This window comes from Macrotis lagotis, chromosome 3, assembly GCF_037893015.1.
Source record: "Macrotis lagotis isolate mMagLag1 chromosome 3, bilby.v1.9.chrom.fasta, whole genome shotgun sequence".
In the NCBI taxonomy this organism is placed as follows: Eukaryota; Metazoa; Chordata; class Mammalia; order Peramelemorphia; family Peramelidae; genus Macrotis; species Macrotis lagotis.
Window position 1 is genome coordinate 129,601,588 of NC_133660.1, and position 19,351 is coordinate 129,620,938.

Consider the following 19,351-nt stretch of genomic DNA (forward strand, 5'->3'; position numbering starts at 1 on the left):
ATCCACTGTGCTACCTAGCTGCCCTGCAAACCCTACATAGACCTCAATAAATTAATTACTTTTAAAATGAGAATCATTGACAAAAGACTTTAGGAATCCCTCATTATCAGACAATTGTCTGCTCCTCATTAGCAAATGCTTAATTGAAAGTGAGTTAGGATGCCCAGGGTCTTTCATTTGGAAATATGTTTGTTCTCTAGTTGTCCAAGTAGAGAAGCTTCTCAGACTTTATAGAATCTTACTGTCTATTAGAGCTGGGAGAGATTTTAGGTGTCGTTTAGTCCAAATTCAAACCCACAGTCAAGAAGTGACTTGACCAATATCAAAAGGTTAAATTCAGAGAATCTGAAAAAATCCTCCCTAACAAAAGATGATTTCAAAAGGAAATGTGAGCATAAGGGAAGTCAAAAATAAAAAATAAAAAGCTATGTGATGGAATAAATGAGACAATTAAGAAAAGAAAGAGACCAAAAGCTTATACACAACATAGAAACTTCATACCTTTATGTCTTAAATACCTTTTGAAAGGAAAAAGCCAAAAGGTGGCAGGCATAGTGAACCCAGAAACATATCATTTTTAAAACTGATAATATCTTTTTGAAAAAGATTGTAACTTGGGGGCAGCTAGGTGACGCAGTGGATAGAGCACTGGCCCTGGAGTCAGGGGTACTTGAGTTCAAATCTGGCCTCAGACACTTATTAATTACCTAGCTGTGTAAACAAACAAACAAATAAATAGTTAAGTAGAGGAAAAGAAAATGAATCTGCAGAAAGCTTATACTAGACCCAATTGAGTCAAATTATTCCAAGAATATTTAAAGATGAAACTGGGAGTTCAACAAATACATGAAAAAATGAAACAACTCTTTTAGAAATTTTGTGAGCTATTTTCTTTACCAACAATAATAGAATTATCACAAAAAGACTCTGCATTTCAGCAGCAAGTCACAATTGGACCTAAGAAATCTGCTTTGGAAGGGACATAGTTTTGAAAGAATTGGAAGATATTGTCAAAATATTTAAATTAGGGGAGATACTGAAATTAAAAAAAATAGAAGATCTTAATATAAAAAGACCACCAGTTGGATGTCAATAGCCACAAACTCATTTACCTATTTTTATCATTTCTATAAAATTTTGAATTATCAACAAAATATTAATAGAATATTAAGCAACTATTTTGGAATAATCAACCCAAAATTAAACATATCATTGATGAGTACTTGAGAAAAAAGTAACCTTGAGAAAAAAGTAAATAACACACAATATAGAATATCCCATCTTCACATTCAATGATTGAGAGTTTCAACGAATACAATTCCCATTGTATTTGTTGCATTGAGTCTTTTAAAAATTTGATTCAGTTGAGCAAAATGCATTCTTAAAAACTCTCTAAAGTTATATACCATATACTTATGTTAAAGTCATAATGAATTCCTTGATTGATGCTATGACAAAGTAATTTTGTTCAACAATACTCTGATTAACTACATAAAACAATGCAGATAACACAGAGATAAATTTAGGCAAAAAAAAAAATTATGTCATTATCATGAAAAATGTCCTGGGAAAAGTTCAAATGATGGAGGGATTTTCGATAGATTGTGGGCTCTACCAGAGCTTCTTTTTGTAAATGACTTTTTTGATGTTTTGCATTAAGTCCTCAAATACTAAGGAGCCTTGTACTCAAGATCTACAATCTCTCCAAAGAGTTCAGACTAATTCTTCACAAAGGGGGAAAACTCAATGGATAAATAATGCTTTTCACCCCAAAATTGCAAAATTCACCTGGATAGAGACACTAAGGATGAATAGCAAGGTAAAGAAGAGTACAAGGTGGAGAGAGCAGGTTAGATTTACAGATCTTTCAAAGATCCCAAGCAACTCCTTGAAACAAAAATCCATCTTTTTAACATCATTATTCTTTTTTTTTTTTAAGTTTTGGAAGGCAATGGGGTTAAGTAGCTTGCCCAAGGTCACACAGCTAGGTAATTATTAAGTGTCTGAGGCCAGATTTGAACTCAGGTACTCCTGATTCCAAGGTCACTGTGCCACTTAGCTGCCCCCCCCAACATCAATATTCTTCAAGGGACAATAAAATGGTGGTGATGATATTGAAAGCTAACTTTTCCATAGTAAATGTAGTTTGAAGAGAGCTTTCTATATACTCTCTCATTTGGTCTTATGATATTAGGTTTTTCAAATTATTTTTTTAAATTTGAAATTGGCAAAGCTCCATAAATACAGACATATTCATATACAAATGAGAGCACAAAAATATTTAAAACTAAGAAACACCAACTGTGACTTGTATTATGTATAATTTGCTTTTTTTTTAAGCCTAAACTCAGCAAAGTTGTCTTGCTCATCTGTGCTGATTTCTGAATATCTTCATGAACAACTATGTGGCATAATAGATAAAGTACTGATTCTGAACTCAGGAAGATCTGAATTCAAATCGAGCCTCAGACAGTAACTGCCTATATGATCCTGGGCAAGCCATTTAGCCTATCTGTGCTTCAGTTTTCTCAACTATAAAATGGAGGTAATAACAGAACCTACTTGAGGTCAAATGAGATATTTGTAAAGCACTCAGCCTCTGACAAGTCAGTTCTATATGAATGTTAATTCTCCTTGTGAATTTTCTTTAAATATTTCATTGATACTTTTTTCTTTTTGGAATATAGCTATTATTAATCCCCTTTCTCCCTTTTCTGTTTACCATCACTACCCCCAAAAACCCTTCCATTGTAGCAAATTGACATGGTCAAGCAAAGCAAATCCATACATTGCCATCTCTGAAAATGCATGCCTCATTTTGCACCTTCATTCCATTAACTCCCTGTCAAGAATTGAGAACCATATTGTCATTGCATTGATCAGTATTAGGTCTTTTAAGGATGTTTCTCTTTACATTGATGAAGTTTTTGTATATATAAATTATTTCCTTGATTCTATTTACTTCATTCTGTCTCAGTTGATACAAGTTTTCCCATTTTTTTTGAATATGTTCTTTTCGTAATTTCTTTTTTTTTTAATTTTTGGAATAAAACAAGCATTTTCTTTTATTTCCTTTTTTTAGATTAAAGATTTTATTTATTTTGAATATTAAAATTTTCCCCCTAATCTTACTTCCCTCCCCACACCCCTCACAGAAGGCAATTTGTCAGTCTTTACGTTATTTCCATGGTATACATTGATCCAAATTGAGTGTGATGAGAGAGAAATCATATCCTTAAGGAAGAAACATAAAGTATAAGAGATAGCAAGATCAGACAATAAGATATCATTTTTTTTCTAAATTAAAGGTAATAGTCCTTGGTCTTTGTTCAAACTCCACAGTTATTTTTCTGGATACAAATGGTATTCTGTATTGCAGAGAGCCCTAAATTGTCCCTGGTTGTTGCACTGATCCATTGAATGAGTTCATCAAGGTTGATCATCGCCCCATGTTGCTGTTAGGGTGTACAGTGTTTTTCTGGTTCTGTTCATCTCACTCAGCATCAGTTCATGCAAATCCTTCCAGGCTTCCCTGAATTCCCATCCCTTCTGGTTTCTAATAGAACAATAGTGTTCCATGGCATAAATATACCACAGTTTGCTAAGCCATTCCCCAATTGAAGGACATTTACTTGATTTCTAATTCTTTGCCACCACAAACAGGGCTGCTATGAATATTTTTGCACAAGTTCATCATCTCTTCAGGGTATAGACCCAGTAGTGGTATTGCTGGATCAAAGGGTATGCACATAAAACAAGCATTTTCATAACATAGTACAATAAACTGCAAATCCTCTATGTACAACTTTCAGATCTACAACAAAATTATCATATACAATTTCCCCCTTTTAATTCTTCCTTCCTTCTTCTCCTTTCACCCTAGTAGAGATAGCTGCCATTAGACACAAATGTGTGTAAAATTATTCTGTACATATTTCTATTTATCAAATTCTTCCTCTGGATGCAGATTATGTCTTTCTTCATATGTCCTTTATAATTAATTTGACTATTTATAAGAGTCAAAATAACTTATTTGCTCAAAGTCATTCTTAAAACAATATTGCTATTACTATATAATATGTTCTTTTGGTTCTGCTCATTTCACTCTTCATTATTTCATGTAAGACTTGTCATGTTTTTCTAAAATCACAGAACTGATAATTTTTTATAGCAGTAATATTCCATCACAATTATATACCACAACTTGCTTCTTACAGGCAGTAATATTTCATTATATTCAAGGATCACAATTTGTTCAGCTATTTTTAAATTGATAGCCCCATTCCCTTAATTTTCAGTTTCTTTAAAGCAACAAAAAACATTCCTATAAAATTTTGTGGACATATGAATCCTTTATTGTTTTGTTGCATAGACCTAGCAATGATATCACTAGATCACAGTGTAGTGAATCTTTTGCATTCTAAAATGTTTGAACCAATTCACATTATCTACTGACAAGGTAGAAGTGAACCTATTTTCCTACATATTCTTCAATGTTAATCACTTTTCTTTGTTTTCATCTTTGCCAGTCTAATGAATCTGAAGTGAAACCTCAGAGCTGTTTTAATTCGCATTTCTGATTATTAATGGCAAAGTATTTTTACTGTTGTTGTTAGCTTTCATTTCTTCTTTTGAGAACTACACACACACACACACACACACACACACACACACATATATACTTTTTGACTATTTACTGAGAAATAGCTCTTGTTCTTATATATTTCAATCAATTCCCTATATATCTTGCATATCAGAACATTATCAGAGAATCCTATAGTAAAGATCCTTCCCCTTCCATTTCCCCAGTTCACTGTTTTTCTTCTAATTCTGACTACATTAATTTTTTGGTTGTTAAAAAGCTTTCCAATTTTATGTAATCACAATTATTCATCTTATCTTCTGTGATCCTCTTTATCCCTTGCTTGGTGAAGCACTCTTTTTCTATCCAGTGTTGAGGAAAACAGCACCTTCCTTTCAGTTTTTAATTTGTTTTTGATGTGGCCTTCTTTAGTCACATGTCTATTTAGAGCTTATTGACATATGTATGGTGTGAGAAGCTAGAATTCTGAATTGGGATCTATGAACTTGACTAGTTTGTCTTGTTTTAAAATTTTGATAAATACTTTAATATATTAGTTCTCTTTAAAATGCTATGTATTTTATTTTATGGATTTTAAAACATTATACTGAGGAGTAGGCTTAATTAGATTGCCATAAGGATCCATGACAACAGAAATGTTAAGAACTTCATTCTTTTTTTCTTTTTGAAAGGCAATGGGGTTAATTGTGCCACCTAGCTGCCCCAAGAACCTTCATTCTAAGCATTTTTTTTTATCAGATTGCTTTCTAATTTACTAGCAGTTTTTGTTGGGTACTGAGTCCTTATCCCAATAGTTGGAGTTTATCAAAAACTATGTTAATATCATCTAAATTAGCTGCTCTGAGGGGCAGCTAGATGGCCAGTGGATAGAGCATGGGCCCTGGAGTCAGGAGGACCTGAGTTCAAATCCAGCCTCAGACACTTAATAATTAACTAGCTGTGTAACCTTGGGAATGTCATATTAACTCCATTGCCTTAAATAAAAAAAAAAGAAGACTCCCTAAATCTATATATATGTAGCAGCCCTGAGCAAAAAAAAAAAAGCTGACAAATTAAAGGCCAACTTACCAAAGTTGGAGCTGGATACATGATACATGTTTTTCTGAAGTGGCCAGTATGAAGCTATAGTAGGTTTTGTAATCAGAGCTAATCTAGTCAACAAATTTGAATGCCTAACAAAAGAAGTGAACAGCAGGGTCATGACAATGAGATTGCCACTTGCAGGAAAATGCCATGCCACCATCATTAGTATCTATGTTCCCACAATGATAAACCTAGATAAAGTCAAAGAAAAATTTTATGAAAAGCTGAAGACCCCTATAATGTACCAAAAGAATTCTGGATTACTTTAATGCTAAAGTAGACTCAGACTACTAGACATGGCAGAGAGTCCTTGAGAGGAATAGAGTTGGAAACATCAATAGCAGTAAAACTTTCTGGATGCCCCCTCACAGTAAACATTGGCATCTAATAGACTATGTGCTTGAAGGAGAAGACAAAGACAGAATGTTAGAAAGCAAAGGCAATGTATGGAGCAGAGTGCAGGACTGACCACAGACTCATTTTTTCCAAGCTAGTATTCATGGTTAACCAAAGTGGCAGCCCCAAGGCAAAATGACTACTAGAAGAATTAATGTCAAGAGATAAGAATGCTTCTCTGAGCAGAAACAGTTTGTTGCTAATTTGGAGTGAAAACTGAGCCAAAACACAGTTAGCAAGAGGAGAGCAGAAAAAGAATCGGCAGCTTTCAGAAATCTGGTGTATAGCACTACATTTGCTCATCTGGATTAGAACATTAGCAAACATCAAGACTGATTTGATGAAAATGCTGGGGAAATACTGTCTGCTAAATGAAAAACTGGAACTCCACAGGGTTTACCAGCATAATAGTTGATTCATTTCTGAGAAGGCAGCATGTAATTCCATCAAAAGTAAAGTACAAGTGAAACTTTGAAATATTCAGGATTCTTCAGTAAGACGGCAGATGAAATTCAGTTTTATGCAGATAGTAACAATCCAAAGTGTTTTTATAGTGCACTGAAGGTTATTTACTGGCTAAAGTCTTATGGTGCATCTCAACTATTCAGTGCTGATGGGGCCATGCTGATTAATGATAGGGACATGATCCTTGAAAGATAAACTGAACACTTCCATAGTGTTCTTAACTGACCATCATCAATTAATGCAGAAGCCATTGACTGTTGGCCTCAAGTTGAAGTCAATCCATCCCTAGCTGAAGTTCTAACTGAAGAAGTTTTGAATGTCATTAGATTCTTTTCAAGTGGCAAAGCACCTGGTACTGATTCTATTCCAGTTGAGATTTATAAGATTGGAGGTGGGGGGGGGGTGTCCCATTGAGCATCCAAGAGCTGACTGAAATTTTCTAGGGTATATGGCAAGAAGAGATTATCCCCTAAGAATTCAAGGATGCTTCCATCTTCCCTTTCTATAAAGGTAAAGGGAATAGATTGTCCTGTGGTAATCACAAAGGTGTTTCTTTCTTAGTCACTGTTGTAAAGATTCTTGCCAGAGTCCTCCTCAATAGACTGATGTTCACCTGGAAATTGATCTCCTCTCTGAGAGCCAATGTGGCTTCAGAAAGGGTTGAGGAAAAGTCAATATGATGTTTGCTCCCCTAAAACTCCAGGGAAAACATCAGGAGCAGAACAGAGGTCTGTATACAACATTTGTAGATCTGACCAAAGTCTTTGATGCCATTGGTCATGAGGATTTATGGAAAATTACATCTAATTTGGTTGCCTGGAGAAGTTCATCAGTAAGATACATCAGTTTCATGACGGCATCCCTGCTTGAGTTCTAGATAGTGGATGATACTCTTGAGATTTCTCGGTTACCAGTGATGATGTGTCCTTGCTCCCATGTTTTTTAGCATGATGTTTTCAGCCAAGTTATCAAACACCTTCACTGAGGATGAACATGGCCTCAAGGTCAGCTATCACACTGATGGCAAATTCTTCAACTTGAAAAGGCTACAAGTCAAGACCAAAGTGGAGGGAGTGTTGGTGCAGGATCTTCTGTTTGTGGATGACTGTGCACTCAATGTAGCAGTATGGATCAATTCTCTGCTGCTTGTGCTCATTTTGGCCTAACAATTAACACCAAGAAAACACAAGAACTCCATCAACCATCACCACACCACCCATATGTGGAATCATCAAATTGTAGCAAATGGAGAAGTTTTAAGTAGAGTGGATAAATAAGTTCACTTACTTCCTTTTCCTTTCCAGGGAGGTACACTTTGACAATGAGGTTAACACTCACATTGCCAGAGCCAACTCAGTTTTGGGGAGGTTCTGAAACAAAGTGTAGGAGAAAAGAGTTATTAGACTGACTACCAAACTGAAGATCTATGGAGCCATTATGCTGACTCATTGCTGTATGCTAGTGAAACCTGGACAGTCTATAAGCACCATGTAAGGAAACTAAATAGTTTCCATTTAAATTGTCTTAGGAAGATCCTGAAGATCACCAGGCAGGAGAAGATACCAGACACTGAGGTCCTTTCTAGAAACGTTGTTAGAATGCCAAATGTACGCTTGCCAAAAAGATTGTTTTATGGAGAAATCACATGAGCCAAGTGTTCACAAGGGGATCAGAAGTAACACTGAGTTACCCCGAAGGTCTCATTGAAGAACTTTAGAATTGATTATACAGCATAGGAGCTGCCCAGCATGGTGTGCCCTCATCAGTGAGGGTGCTGTGCTCTATGAGGATGCCAGAATTGAAGCAGCTCAAGGGAAACAACATCCTTAAGTTTAGAATACCCACCCCAGGCATTCCCATGGACTATTTGTGCCCCACCTGAGGTAGAGCCTTTCGAGCTCATAATGGAATGATCAGTCACAGAAGGACATACTATAATTTGGCTCAAACATAGTGATGTCATTTTGGTCTTCTTCAATAAATGAAGGACAAAAACTAACCATATTTGTTTAGTTTTATAGCTTGAGTTCCCAATCCATTTTACTGAATGCTTTTTTTTTAGTCACTACCAAATAATTTTCTGATTTCTGTTCTGTAGAATATGTGGTTTGGGATGTGATACTTCTACTGCTCTTTTCTACTTAAATTTTTTTTCCCCATAGTTCTAATAGTGCTACTACTCTTCTACTTAAAATATTTTTTTCCATAGAGTTTCTTGGTCTTTTGCTTTTCCAGTTGAATGTCTTTTTTTAAAATAGCTCCATAAAGTATACCCTTTTATTATAGCTCTGAATAATTAAATAAATTTAATTAGTATTGTAATTTTTACTATGTTGGCAAGGCCCAACCATGAGCAACAAATATCTGACCAATTATTTTGTTCTCTTTTAAATCTCTACAAAGGGTATTTTACAATTGTATTAATATAATTTCTGCGTCTGTAAATTGATGGGCAAAGTTCAAAATATTTTCTATATCCTGTAACTATTTTGAATGGAATCTGTTTTTCCATTTCTTCTTGTTGGATTTTGTTGGTAATTTACAAGAAGGGCTGATAATTAGTATGATTTTGTTTTATATGCTGCTACCATTGCTGAAATTGCTTCCTGAATTAATTTCAATTTAATATTTAGGGGCTCTAAGTTCATTATATTTTTCTCAGAAAATGATAATTATGTTTTTTCTCTTTGCCTATACTTATTCCCTCAATTCTTTTTTATTTTATGATGATGATGATGATGATAATGATGATGTTCATCATCATCATCATAATCATCATTATTATGGCTAGCATTTCTGAACTATATAAAATAATAGTAATAATAATGGTGATGCTTGCCTTATCCCTGATCTTATTCAAATGATCTCTAGTATTTTTTCATTAGGTGGAGCTAATAATAAATCTAGATTAAATAAATACTTTTTACCATATTAGGAAGCATTCATTTGTTCCTACATTTTAAATGAAAATTGATATTATATTTTATCAAGTATTACTGCATTTATCACTTATGATTTTATTGTCTTTATGGTTAATGTTGCCTATTATATTTCTGAATATTCTAATATTGATCCAATTCTACATTTTTGGTTTAAATTCAACCTTGTCATAGTGTATAATCTTTTTATTATGTTAATATAGTTTCCTTGCTAATACTTTCTATTTTCTTTTTCTTTTTTCTCTTTTATTTTGTAGGGACTAATGCTTTATTTTCTCATTTTGTATAGATATTATTAGAAAATTGTGGGGCACTAGATGGTACAGAGGACAGAGTATCAGCCCTGGAGTCAGAAGGGCCTGAGTTCAAATCTTACCTTGGACTCTTTTTTTAAGGTTTTTTTTTTGCAAGGCAAATGTGGTTAAATGACTTGCCCAAGGCCACACAGCTAGGTAATTATTAAGTGTCTGAGGCTGGATTTGAACTCAGGTACTCCTAACTCCAAGCCTGTGATCTATCCACTGTGCCACCTAGCCACCCCCTTACCTTAGACTCTTGATACTAAAAACTGTGTGACCTTAGAGCAAGTCATTTAATATCATTGCCTCACAAAAACAAAAAGTCAAAAAAAGAGGAGAGAAAATTGGTCTATAATTATCTTTCACTTCTTTCTTCTTTAGGTTTCAAAACCATTCAAAACCTACAAGTGTATAGGTACTATTGAATCAATTGTTTTTTCGTGTGTTTAATAGAATTTATTACATATATGTTAAATATTGGCATCAATATTAATTCTGGTATTTTTAAGCAAAATATAGTTTCCCTGTTTATCTCTTTCAGGGGGTGGAGCCAAGATGGCTACAAGAGAGCATGTCTCTTAGGTGCTCTCTCATAAAACTGATAAACTAAGGACTCTAAATTTTTGAGAGACAGAACCCACAGAGGGACCCAGTGAGGCAGTTCTCCAACTCAAGGTAACCTGGAAAAGAGCGGAAAGGCTCGGCTAACCGGGGTTGGAGGGGCGGCCCGCCAGAGGGGTGGCCTGACGGGGAGAAAGAACTTCAGCCTCCCGGAGGCAGCCCCAGGGCACTGGGAGCCATGGCTCACAGCAGCAGGGGAGTTTTCTGACCTATGCCCTGGTGGGTACTGGGCACAACTTGGGGGAACAGCAGGGGGACCTCTGCCAAAGCGAGCATGTGAAGCCCAGTCCTCAGGGCACACAGTGAGCAGAGTGGTTGTGGTAGCCCAGATCCAGGAACAGGAAGCAGAAGCCAGTAAGCAGGAGCCCCCAGGGCATGAGTGCAGAGCCTAGGGAGGGAGCAAAGAGAAACTCCCCAGCTCTGTCCTCTGTTCCTGGAATAGGACTCTGGGGTTCTGACCATATTCAGATCCTAATCGCAGTCTAGGCACCCCCACAGAACAGCAGGGCCCCCCACCACCTCAGCCCTGCAGCAGAGGGGGGCACTTATGGTCATTCACAGACCAGGAAGGAGGACAGAGCCTCATTCACTGAGATCCTTGTGGGAGTGTCCCAAAAGCTCAGGAAGCACCCCCAAAACAGGCTTAAGCTGGGAAAATGAGTAAGCAGAGAAAAAAGAAAAGCACCATTGAGAAATATTTTGCCTGTGATCCCAAGAAGAATCAAAACACTCAATCTGAAGATGAGGAAGTACAACCTCCAAACAGAATTTGGGCTCAGGCTATGACAGAGCTCAAAAAAGACTTTGAAAATCAAATGAGGGAGTTGGAAGAAAAACTGGGAAAAGAAAGGAGAGAGATGCAGGAAAAACATGAAAATGAAGTCAGCAGCTTAGTCAAGGAGATCCAAAAAAATGCTGAAGAAAATAGCATGCTAAAAACCAGCTTAGGACAAATGGATAAAACAGTTAAAAAAGTTATTGAGGAAAATCAGAATTGGCCAGATGGAAAAAGAGATAAGAAAACTCTCTGAGGAAAACAAATCCTTCAGACAAAGACTAGAACTCAAGGAGATTGTTGATTTTATGAGAAATCAGGACTCAATACTTAAAAAGCCAAAAGAATGAAAAATTAGAAGAAAATGTGAAACATCTCATTGAAAAAAACTGATATGTTTATCTCTTTCAACCATGTCTAGGTTTACTGTTATCTTTTGTGAAATCATATTAACTATGGCTTTTTACTTAAAATATAATAAAATCTGCTCTACCTCCCCAATTTGGCTCCATGTGACTATTTTTCAAGTACTTTTGTTGTCAACAATATATTGTTGAATTCTCTTCTCTGAGTCATTCTGCTATCCTCTTCTGTTTTATGTATGTGTTCATTCCATTCATATTCATGGTCACAATTGATAATTGTGCATTTTCCTCTAGCATATATCCTTTTCCCTCTATTTTCCAGCACACTTTTACAAATAGAAAGAGAATGGTACAAGAGAGGGAATTTTATCAACACTATCGATATGTAATTGAATCCTTTGATTTCCATTTTTCTGCCCTTCCATTATTCCCTTCACTCAGACCTCCATCACTTTCTTTTCTTTTAATCTCTTTTTATGATCTTCCCTCTAAAGTTAGTTTTGTTTTTTTCTATTCCCTCTCTGATGCTATCCCCCATCTTAAATCCTTCTTTCCTTATTATTGCTGTTTCCCAATTGAGTTTAATATAATACTATCACATACTGTGTATGTGTGAGCTCACACGTAAGTGTTTTTAACATGCTTTTATCTATTTCAGAAAAATTAAGTCCACTTGATGTACTGTACCTCTATCTATTCCTTCATAATTGTATAGTCTTCCCCTTGCATAGCCCAGTTATAAGACCTAATGAGTCCTACCCCCTTCTTCTTCATTTCTTCCTTAGTGTATTCTCTTTTCCCTTATTTTTCTTTACTCTCTTAAAACCATAAAAACTGAACAACCCCATCACCAGTTCCTCTATCTTATTTCATTCCCTCTAAAATGCTTGGCTATATCTTAATTTTGAAGGTAAATATCTCTTTGCCCTTTATTGGAATACAAGTAATGACCCCTTCCAGTTGCTCAAATAGATTTACCTCTGTAATTTTCTCTTTGCTTAAGAATCCTCTACTGCAGCAGGGTGGCTAGGTGGCACAGTGGATAGAGCATCGACCCTGGAGTCAGGAGCACTTAAGTTCAAATACAGCCTCAGACACTTAATAATAATTACCTAGCTGTGTGGCCTTGGGCAAGCTACTTAACCCCCATTGCCTTGCCAGAGAGAGAGAGAGAGAGAGAACCAATGAATATTTTTTTTCTATTTTAGTTTTACTATCTGAGTCCAGGAAAGATTTTATGATTTATTGGCATTTGATATCCACTCTTTTTTGGTTGTAGTTTTTAAGAAGTCTGATGATTCTTGAATTGTTTCTCTTGAAGCTGTTATTCAAGCTAGTTTTTTTAATAGCAAAATCCTCATATTTTCTTTTATTTTTCAATCATTTGATTTTATGTTAATATTTTCTGCTGTCTATTTGATCTCAATAGTCTATTCCTTAGATAAAACATCAATTTTCTATTCTAAGTTATTTCTTTCTTTCTAATTCTTCCAAAAAGAATTTCTTCCTAACTTCAATTCTTTACCTACTACTCCATTTCTTCTAGATATTTCTCTGGTTAGCGAGATCAAGCCATTTTTTTCCTCTGAAAAATTTGTCTCTAGCTGTTATGATATTACTTTTCTCAACTTTCTCAGCCATTTCTTGACAATATTTCTTCATGATATTAAGTGTTCTCATACTTCACTATTTTTCCATACAATTTAGTCCAGTGAAAATGTCCTTTTTTCTGATCTTCACACATAGCAAGTTTTCTCCTGACTCCAGATCTTTTCACTGACTAACCCAAATGATTTGAATACTCTTGTTCTCACCTCTACCTCTTGACTTCCCTGACTTCCTTTTGCAGAGGACCATTCCGGGGTCCCTCTACTCCTCAATGTATTCCCTGTGAGGTTGTCTTCAATTTACTGAATATATCATGAATATTCATAATTTCCTGCATCTCCATTAGGGTGTGAGCTTCTTGAGGGCAAGGATCATATTTTCTTCTTTGTATCCCCAGTGCTTTGCAGAGTCCCCAGAACATAGGTACTTTTACTGATCATTTGATTTATCTGTTAGTTCATATCTTCAACCACAGTTCCTGATTTGGGTTTTTGTTCTAGCTCCAGGATCTGTTCCATCTTAGTCTTTGGAGGTGGAGGGTCAAGCCCCATTTATTCCTGACCTTGATTTTTCCAGGCCTCCACTATTGCCTTCTCTACCTTCCCCTTTATGAGTCTCTGCTCAGAGGACTGACAAGCTTCAGGGTTTCCAGTCAGAGCTCTGTGGTTAGATGTCCCCAGTCTCAGCACTTCTATATCTTTTTTTCCCTTCTTCAGGGGGCCCCTGATATGATCCTTCAGGAAACTTTGGACTTTCTGACTTTCTTTGTGGGATTCCTCTTTTTACCACAGCAGCTGTGGGCTCTTTGAAGGAGTTGACTAATGCATTTCTTTAGATTTCTTAATTATTTAATCTGGCGTCTTTTTTTGGCCACTATTAGAATATATCTAGGAAAGTAAAGCATCTATCTTTGTGACATTTCATGCCACCATCTTGATCAGGAATTCATCTATATCTTTAAATACAATAATTAAAGAATTAAAACTGTTGATGACTCAAAAGGAAATGAAAAGATGTGTGGTGGGCATATGAAGGCTTGTACAGGTATATGAATAAAAATTCCCTAAAGTATACTAAGATTTTTATTGACGGTGAGAAGTAGGAGTGGACCCCATGTGTGTAGAGGTTCAGGTATGACTAGAGCTTTTGTGTGTCTCAAAGAGAGAAGAATGGGTGTCCCTAACCTGTTCTTCTAAAATCGGGGCCCTAATTCCCTGTTGGTGGAGTTATGCACTGATCCAACTATTCTGGAGAGGAATTTGGAACTATGCCCAAAGAGCAATAAAACTGTTCACACCCTTTGATACAGCAATACCCACTACTAGGTCTGCATCCCAAAGTGATCATAAGAAAGGGAAAAGGACCTACATTTATAGCAGTCCTTTTTGTGGTAGCAAAATATTGGAAACTGAGGGGATGCCTATGAAATGAGAAACAGCTAAACAAATTATGTTTAGGAATATAATGAAATACTTCTGTGCAATAAGAAATGATAAACAGGCAGATTTCAGAAAAACTTAAAAAGACTTGTAAGAACTGATACAAAGTGAAATGAGCAGAACCAGAAAAATAATGCACCCAGAATCAGCAATATTAGGTATTGATCAGCTGTGAATGACCCAACTCTTCTCAGCAATACAATGATCTAAGACAAGTACAAAGGCCTCATGAAGAAAAAGCTAAACACACCCAAAAAAGAATTAATGGACTCAATACAGATCAAAGCATATTTTCTTGTAATTATTTTATTCTTTCTCGTGACTATTTTTCTTTTTATTTTGTTTCTTCTTCCTCAATTAAGACTAATATGGAAATATGTTAAGCATAACTATCTTTGCATGTAATTGAAAAAATAAAATAACATTAAAAAATCTCACTGGGGATCATGAAGTCAGTCATTACTGAAATGATCAAATAACAACAACTACATGTGTGCATGAGATATACTTGAGCTGGACATGATTAAAATGGCTCAGCAAATATATGTGTGTGTGTGTGTATTTTGTATACTGTTGTTTGTATATAATATCTATTGTCTCTTCATTATCCTGTGAGCTCCTTGAAATCAAGGTCCATGTTTTCCCTTTCTTTTTATCCCTAGGGCTCAGCACAAAGTTTGGGACATATTTGCTTAATAAATGTTTACTATTCAATTGAACCATTGTCTGCATTAAATCCCCTAGATTTTTTTTTTCAGATGCCTCCTTTGTCCTATTCTGAATTGAGCCAGGCTGGTCCTCAGACAACAGACCCAGAGATTCCTGAGCCCAGTCTTCAAGCCTTTTCTGCTTTAATTGGGTCCACCAGTGCTAGAGCTTCATCGTTACATCCTTTCAGGATCCAGAGTTGCTTTTGTGATATAAGGAAGTATTAGAGAGGACTTTAGTGGAAGATAACAAAACATCCAATTAAATAAATGAAGATGGCCTTTCCTCTCAGTACAGTGACTTTTCATCACAGGGAGAGACAGGTCCAGGAGACAGATTTTTAATCCTAGTGCTGACTTCAATATTTTCTAACTATCTAAGGTACCTTCCGGCTTTAAATCTATGATCCTTTCCAACCTCCTCATTTTACAGAAATGAAGCAATTTGCCCAATTTCACACAGACACTACAATTCAATAAACATCTATTAAGTATCTACTGCATCCAAAACATTATGCTAGATTCTGGAAATACAAAGATAGAACAATTTTCCTCTCCCTCGATGAGTTCTTCCTTTCCCTTTCCCTTCTCCCCCTATTAATTTCTATTAAAAGGACAAAGACTAATAAATAAAAAGATTGGAATATGAACCTATGTTCTCTGACTTCCTATCCACTGTTCTTTTCTATCACCCTGATAATGTGATTTTCCTGCCTCCATTTCTCTTCTCATAATAACACTTGAAAAGTGTTTAATATGGTGCTTATCTTTTGATGGCAGATTTTTGGAATGAACTGAAGTTAGGACATCAATATTTTAACTCTGATTCTGCCACCAACTAGAAGTGTGATTCCATATTATTTAATCTCACTTCAGATAAATTTTCTCATGTATAAAAATAAATGAATGGGAAAAGATGTTTTTTAAGGTTCCTAGGTCTTTAAAAAAGGTCAGTTCCAAGATTCTCTCCAATACACTCTAACAAGCATTCACTAAACCTTTAAGAACTAGGGATACAAAAGCAAAAGGTCCTTCCCTCAAAGAGCTTCCATTCCCCTGGGAGAATACACCACATAAACAGAAAAGTAAGAAAAAAAAATCATTTGAGGAGGGAAAAAGCCAGTACTGGCAATTAAAGGAATCAGACAAGACTTTTTTTAGAAGGTTCTAAGACCTGAATGAAGCTAGGGAATCCAGCTCTCACAGTCCTCACAGAGATGAGAAACCAGTTCCAGAAAGAAGAGAAAAATGAAAATCCAGGGATGATGAAAAATCCCAGCAGCAATAGAATGCTAAATTGGAGCAAAGGTAAATAAGTCGTTCTGGCTGGATCACAAAGTGGGGAAGAAGGTTAAATATAAAATAAGCCTGGGAAAGTAGGCTAGAGCTTGGCTTTAGATGACAAGATGAGGGGTTTGTGTTTTATCCTAGAAGCCATAGGAAGCCAATAAAAGTCGCTGAATGGTTAGTGACATGGTCAGCTTTATGCCTTTTTTCTGGAAGCTGTGCGGAGACTAGATGGGAGGTAGCAGGGGGATTGTCTGTGTAAGCAGCGGGGAGGCTGTGATATCTAATGATTGTTTCTGTTAAAATTATGGAATTGATCTCAGACAGGGCTAATGATGACCAACTTTCCTAGCTCCCTGCCCCCACAAACAAAAACCAGATTTTTCAGAATCCAAGGTGATGATCTGGAAATTCAAGGAAATTGAAAATAATACCTTGTTCATAACCTATGCATGGAGGTCAATGAAGTAATTAAAATAGGAAATAGCCAAGAAATCAGAAGGGAGTGAAGCTGTGGTCCATTCCTTCTTGGCTTTCTCTAACATCCTACCTTGTGCAAGCAATTAAGTATCAGCCACAGAAAACATTTCCCTGGGCTTTTATTGTTCCAGAACCTGGATTCTTTTGTCCTTAATATAATGGATATGCAGAAACAGTGACAGAACAGAGGGATTTTTTCCCCCCTAAGCTATGACACATAGACTCCAGCTTCCTCCCCACCCTTCTCCTTTCTCCCCACCCCTCAGATAAATCATTATGGTGGGTGGGTGTGTGGGTGGCTGTTTTAATTTCTATTGTCTCTTGTCCATGGAGATCACGAACCCGCTTTGGCAGTTTCTGGAGGGGAGCGCAGAGTGTCAGGGTGGCCGGTAGATGGAGCCCAAAGGCAACGCCAGGCAGGAGAGGGGTGGGCCATGGGCCCGGGCATGGCAGCCGGAGGAGGGAAGCCTGGCTCGGGGCCTCTCCTGGCCCTCCCCGCCGGCAGCCTCTGCTCTCTCTCCCTGCCCCCTCTCCCTTCCTCTGAGCTTCAGACTTGGAGCTGTAAGGGAGCAGAATGAGGAGAGAGAGAAGAGTGAGAGACAGACAGACAGACAGACAGACAGACAGAGAAAGAGAGAGCGACAGAGACAGACAGAAAGAGATAGAGACAGAGTGAGACAGTGAGAGACAGAGAGAGACAGAGATGAATGGGGGTGGGGGGAGCAGAATGAGGAGAGAAAGAAAAAAGAGAAAAAAGAGGGAGAGAGAGGGAGGGGGAGGAAGGGGGAGAGAGAGAGAGAGAGAGAGAGAGAGAGAGAGAGAGAGAGAGAGAGTGTGTGTGTGTGTGTGTGTGTGTGTGTGTGTGTGTGTGTGTGTGTGTGTGTGTGTGTTCCAGCCGACCCCCATCTAAGGCAAGAGTCAGTGTTGGGTGTCTCCAGGCTGTTGCTAGTGAGGCTGCTGCCTGAGCAACACACACATAGACACTCTCACATAGAAAAGAGAATCAAAGGCAAAGGCAGAGTGGGAAAATCACGTGGGTTCCCTTCACTCTTCATAGCATCTTAGGGGATTCAGAATGTCCAGGTCTGTCTGGTCCAGCCCATTCTTATCCAGAGGAGGAAACTGAGGCTCAGAGAAATAAAGACATTTCCTTAAGTTTTCCCAGGGGTGAGAAGAAAATCTTCTCTCCACTTACACATTACCTGTGTAGTCATCACCTTTCTTATCTGCATCCTGGTTTTTACCAGATATCTTTCTTCTCATTTGCCCAGTTTCCTCTTGGTGAAAGCCTGGGGTTTAGTGCTGGAAGAAAGAGATCATGGAATGCCACCTCTTCCATTGGCAGATTTGGAAATTCTGGCTGCTGAGAAGTGAATGACTCTTCCAAGATCATATCCAGGGTTTGACTGAATAGAAAGAAATATGAAGGGGCGGCTAGGTGGCACAGTGGATAAAGTACTGACCTTGGAGTCAGGAATACCTGAGTTCAAATCCGACCTCAGACACTTAATAATTACCTAGCCGTGTGGCCTTGGGCAAGCCACTTAACCCCATTGCCTTGCAAAAAAACTAAAAAAAAAAATAGGAAGAGGCAATAGAACCCCTAGCAGTAGAACAAAACAACTTCTGGGAGGGCAGGGTGAAGGGATTCTTATGAGTCTGTGGTTCTTTCTCCCTCCACCACCTCACACTCCCCCCAACACCCCCAATCTAGTTCTGGCTCTGGCACTGAGGTTGGATGAATGAATATAACTAGGGATACAGCAGTGAGCCTACAGAGCCTTTCCTGCCCTTTCCCCCCAGCATCAGGAAGTACAATTAATTAATTTTTCACTGAGAGTTGTTGGACAATAATTTATAGGGGTTGGGGGAGATCAAAAGACTAAGAGAGGGATGCCATAGTAGCAGTACCTTGGAGTGGCGGTGGGTGACTGTTCTGACATGATGTAAAACCAGTAGAAAACTAAAAGACAATGTATAGTATGGTGGTAGCCTTGGGGAAGTGTACCTCAATCTCCAAGATATTAGCCTCTAAAATAAAGTCCTCTTTGGCCCATGCTAGTTATAGTTACAAGTCACACCAGGACTATACACTGTTACTCCCACCTCCAATCTGGCCTTTCCTGGGGGAGAAGTTACAAACACAATTAGAATAGGAGAGTGAATTATCTAATAACCTTTGCCTAAAGCTTTGAGAAAGCATTCACTTACTAACTATGGGAACTTGGATTTCTTTGGGTCCCAGTCAACTTATCTATATATTGAGGAGCTCAGATTATTCTTT